Source organism: Osmerus eperlanus, chromosome 12, assembly GCF_963692335.1.
Source record: "Osmerus eperlanus chromosome 12, fOsmEpe2.1, whole genome shotgun sequence".
Lineage (NCBI taxonomy): Eukaryota > Metazoa > Chordata > Actinopteri > Osmeriformes > Osmeridae > Osmerus > Osmerus eperlanus.
In genome coordinates, this window is record NC_085029.1 from 16774916 (window position 1) to 16780171 (window position 5256).

The 5256-nt window shown below is 45.9% G+C and overlaps 1 long non-coding RNA gene across 1 annotated transcript; it reads left to right on the top strand.

The window, feature by feature from the left end:
- Positions 1 to 1766: 1766 nt before the first annotated feature.
- Positions 1767 to 2932, top strand: LOC134031299 (uncharacterized). The gene is made up of 2 exons (XR_009931874.1): positions 1767 to 2220; positions 2621 to 2932. It is a non-coding gene; the product is annotated as an uncharacterized LOC134031299 (long non-coding RNA).
- The last annotated feature ends 2324 nt before the right edge of the window (positions 2933 to 5256 follow it).

Here is a 5256-nt window from a genome sequence, read left to right on the forward strand (position 1 = left end):
TCTTTCTTCATCTCCTGACAGCGGCTGACATGTACTTGCGCAGGACATGGTGCTTGTGATCACACAGGTGGTCGGGTGTGTCTTACACGTCATGTATTCTCTTCTATCTGAGGAGCCTACTTCTCGGGTTACCTCTAGAGGATTGGTTACGTCATTCCCATCCTGCCCTACCACCCTTACTAGTCACCGCTGGGAGAAAGAGAGATATAGAGAAAGAGAGAGTGAAGAATAGAAAGAGAGAGACACACAGAGAGAAGATAGGAAGATATGTTTTGCGACCTGATCTTACCTTTCAGATGTCTGTTTTAAGCTTTGCTTGTTAAACATTATGACACTGTTCCACTTTTTACTAGCAGGACAGCTATGTAAAACAAAATAGGTGAAAACTTTGATTGATGCACCGAACGAGGCTAAAACGCACCGTAGGTTCACTGATGTCAGGATCACACAACTGTGATTTACATCCCCTTAAAATAGTTTTGTAGCCCTACAAATCAGTCATTAAAATGATCGTTATCGACCTGTGTTAACCCTTACATAAACCCTGTATAGGTCTCCCCTCAGTAATCGTCCTGGAGCGGCTGTGACAGCAGAAAGGGGAGAGGAAACCTGGTATTTATAGAAGCAGGAGGAATGCTAGCCCCTAATTGTGCTTAGTCTATCGTTCCCCTGCATAATCTGTTCCCGTTCCTTCCTCTGTTTTTTTCACACGGAATGCGCGGCGAGGGAACTGCTGTTGCAGGAGGTGATTGAGATCAAATGGAGACAGGCAACAGTGAAGGAACAAGGCACAACTGGTCGTGCTGAGATGTGCTGGTCTCTTCATGATTGTTTGTCATGACTGTGCACTAAAAAAGCCTTGTTTCTAGTGACACGGTACATAGCAGAGCTCGGAGAAGGAAAACGAGTAGTTACCAGCGGCCAAATTGCTGCTTCCTGGTTGACAGGTGCTTCCTGAAGGTTACATGGTTCTTAGCTCTGCGAGAGAGAGACTCCTGCATTGTATCAAAGGGCAAATCCATGTGGATTCATTCAGGGATTGATTCTTATCTGAATATTTGAATTTCCACATCTTTTCATTTCCAACATTTTTCCATGAGTTCTCCATACTGCAGATTTTCTTCTGACAAGTGCAGACATCCTACGCCCCGTCAAACGGCCTGGATGGAGGCCTCTGCCCGGTCTCTCTCTCTCTGGACCACTGTGTTCAGATAACTTGATCCAGAGGGACTGGGGGGTAGGACGCCAGGGTTCACTGCCCTTGGAGACGAACATGTCCTGCCCCCCCCCCGTGCATCTTAAGGAAAATGCAAGTACTACGATGACAGAATGGTCCTAATGAATCGCATACTGTTTCCTATGCGCTCTAAATCAGTTGCAGCCCAAACGCGTGCGTTTGTGTACGTTAGCGATGTTCTGTTGTCGCTGAAGCTCTGTCCCCATGGCCGGCTTCACTTTGCAAGGTGACTAAGGGACTTCCTGGTTAATCAAACTCCATAGATACACTGCCATGTACCTTCAATGAGGGCAAAGTGGAGTCAGACATTTGTTAGTCCAGTGATTAAGTACTGATTAAGTACATTAAACTGTTCAGGGCTTCAAAATCAGTTGAATTAGCTAGGGTAATACATCAGAGGGATGAACAGCATGGAAAATGAAGTCATGCGTTCCAGAAATCAATCGCACCGCGCACGAGCATGTGCTGTCAACGTTATGTCACTTTGCATGCAACAGAGGGCTCACGTTCACATCTGGGTCTCCAAAAGACGCTCCGCACAAACGCCGGGGCCGTTCTGTCCATTGTTTGCATTTCTCTGTAATGAGGCACGGTGACGGATTGACCCAATGAGGAAAAAGCCTATCGTAGAGCGCGCTTTAAATAGACAGTCTCGTTCGAATGGATGCGAGCTCTAAATTCAGATTGTTATTACAGTCATCGCCTACCGCAGGCACTGGGGGTTCAGTCTTTTTATCTCGTTCATTCCGGCGTATGACCAAATGGGGGTGTTTACCGTCAAACACACCGAGGGACAGGAATACCGTAAGATTGGACCTCCTTGTTTACTAAACACGGCAGTTTTTAGTGTCTGCCAGATTCGTCTTTTACCTCTGGCTGTCTCCATGTCGTCCTGCAGCCTGTCTGTCTGGAAGGAGGTCGTGTAGCTCAATAACTACATTCAAATGGATCATTATTTTTGATCTGCAGCAGACATAACTCAGGTAAAAAATGACATCATAAGTTAACGACGATAAAGTAAATACGCTACCAAATGACATCATAGGTTAGCTTAGGACATTACCTTAGGCTAATATTAATAAGCTAATGACTACTGTAGCTTGAGCAAATTCCATAGGCCATGGACAGGATGACGCTCTGGGGCTGTTTCCTGTACACGTACTGCACTGGGCACCGTGTATCTCATAACTTACCAAAATAAAACATGGCTGGTTTCTTCTCAGTCCTCATCGGAGGCTCTCGTATTATTTTTAATAGTAATAATCAAAAACAAATGTCTGCAATAATTTTATAGTATCGAATGATTGCACAGTAATATTTAATGATTTCTTCTCAGAAGTTTTCTTGCTTTTCTCTTGACTTTCTCTTGACTTGTCAACACAGGAAGCCAAGAGGTGCAGAGACAGGACTGGATGAAACGAGCCGTTGTGTCTGAAAGCTTCAGCCAGTGTTCTCATGGACAGTGTGGTTGCACCGTGGGGGGTCTGGGAGCCAAGGCGTTCTCCTGAGCTCTCAGCTGGAGACCGTAGAAGAAGGACTTTTTAAAAGATGGGTCTAACTACTGTATATCCTCACGTGTCCTACACTACTGTATCAGTATATCACTGCACTGTGTCGGTCAATGTCCATTCCTGTGCAGGTTTTGTGTCCTGTGCATGCTGAAACATCAGAGAAGTAAAAAAATAAAAATCATAATAAATCCTTGAACAAACTCAATCTTTTAAACCAAACCGATGCATCTCCTCGGTGTGCCAGAAATATATTTTAACAAACTAACAATGTTCTTCTGGCTGCAGTACTGAGTAGACATATTAATATTATCGTTCTGTCATAATTTGTGTTATGTGAGAATGTACTTTTCAAATCTGTACTTTATTTTCTGAGTAATTCATTTGACTGGATCAGTTCAAGCCAACCATGATAAATAAACGATCCTCTGCCCAAATCTTACATCAGTGGGGTTCAAGATGTTCATTAATGGCACCAAGAACATTTGGGTCTAGCTTTCTTTGCATTCTACAGAATGAGGAGCTGTTCACTGGCAGTCTGTCAGGGTCCTGGCCTGGATTAAGCTTTGGTACAGAATTAGCGGTATCACGTTGTGTTGCAGCTCAAAGATAAAGGACACAGGTAGGAGACTGTCAGGGCTGAAGAGACGATAAAACACACTCTGCAACACAAGGCCGAAAAAATCTCCTGAAAACACGATACCACCGCCACTGGAAAAAACTAAAAGGAAAAAAAACAAAAAAAACCCTGGGAAAGAGAAAGTCTCTGGTCTTTCTTGTTACGTTATTCAATACGTTTCCCTTTCCTCCGCACAGCTGTGCAGGTCATTAGCAGGCTGTTGCACGGGAACCGAGGGGTGCCAAACTCCATTCCCAGCTCCTGCTGCATATCCTGGGGTCACGACGGGCCTCCGAGTCTGGTCGCTCCGGAGGTCTGAGGTTTACGTGAGGCGCTCCTAAACGAAGGCGCTCCTGGTGCTGACAGAGGCCAGCGGCCGTGCAGGATCACCACCTGGCTCTGAGGCCTACTGGCCAGCGGCCGTGCAGGATCACCACCTGGCTCTGAGGCCTACTGGCCAGCGGTCATGCAGGATCACCACCTGGCTCTGAGGCCTACTCTACTCAACGCTCGGTAGTGAGGAGATCTGGATCATGTAGAGGCGCTCCTCGCCCGATGGAGCCGAACATGGCCTTGGGAGTGGATGACAGGCTGGGCAGGGTTTGGTTTCAGCTTTCGACCGACGCACCTGATTCATCCTCTACATCGGGGGTGTTCAATCCTCAAACATACAGGACAATGGACTCTGGGGACCAGGGTTGAACTCCCCTGCTCTACATGGTCCTGAGAAGTAGGCGTCTTTAGGTGTGGATGCACATAGATTTGGTCCGATACGGTTATGGTTGACAATGCAGACATCCCTTGACACCAAAATTAACCAACTGCCGAGGGATATCAAACCTTGAGATGCTGTTGATACTGTAGGGCAGAATCCATCTTCGGTGACCTTTAGATGAACAATATACGTGAAACTATAGACAGTACACCTAAACCCAATGTGAGGGTTTTCAAAATAGATGATTACGTAAAGGTGATGAGGCAAAAGGTTGGCCCTGTCTGTTATCAAAGCAAACAAGCCGTGTGTTTACGGCAGGCTGGTGTGTGTCTGTAAAGGCCAGGGACACACCAGTGTAGCTGATGCCGTAGAGGCGCATTCTGGAGTCTGATGGCTCAGCGGTTAGGGAATTGGCCTATTAATCAGAAGGTTGCCGGTTCGATTCCTGGCCCTGCAATGACGTTGTGTCCTTGGGAAAGGCACTTCACCATACTTGCCTCGGGGGGTATGTCCCTGTACTTACTGTAAGTCGCTCTGGATAAGAGCGTCTGCTAAATGTAAAGGTATTCTAGAGCATCGCACAACACATCTGAAACACGATATCAGAACGCACAACTGTCCATATTCAGTCCACAGAGATTGCCTAAATCACCCCACAAACAACCAGCTTCTCTGACTCCAAACATCAAGTCAGGTCTCCGGTGCAGAACGTCTGTGCTGGGTCTGTGCTGGAGTGTGTACCAAAGCTGCCAGACAGTATAAGCTTGTATCAAGATTCAGCTTTAGAAATACTGCAACTCGTTACAGGGTGAAAATGTCCTAGTCGTTAAAAAAAACGAAGAAATATTTTTTTGGCAGTTGGGCCCAAGTGGCATGGAAACTGGTGAAAGTGTTCAAGTCTCAATTCACATTTAAATGTCACTAAAAACACATAAAACATATAGGAAAAACACCACGAGGAGTTATAGCAATTTAACGCAAATGTGGATAAGTGCATCCAAAAATAACAGCAGGTATCACAGTATTTTATTAAGGACATTTTATTGTTTCTATTCTTGGTTGGCTTACAGTAATGGTCATGTTAAAAGTTAGACTTTAAGCATGCAAGGTGGGAGACTGACGTGGTGGAACAGAGGAACGCGTAGGGCCTCTCGATGCACAGGCAGCCTGGCAGGGG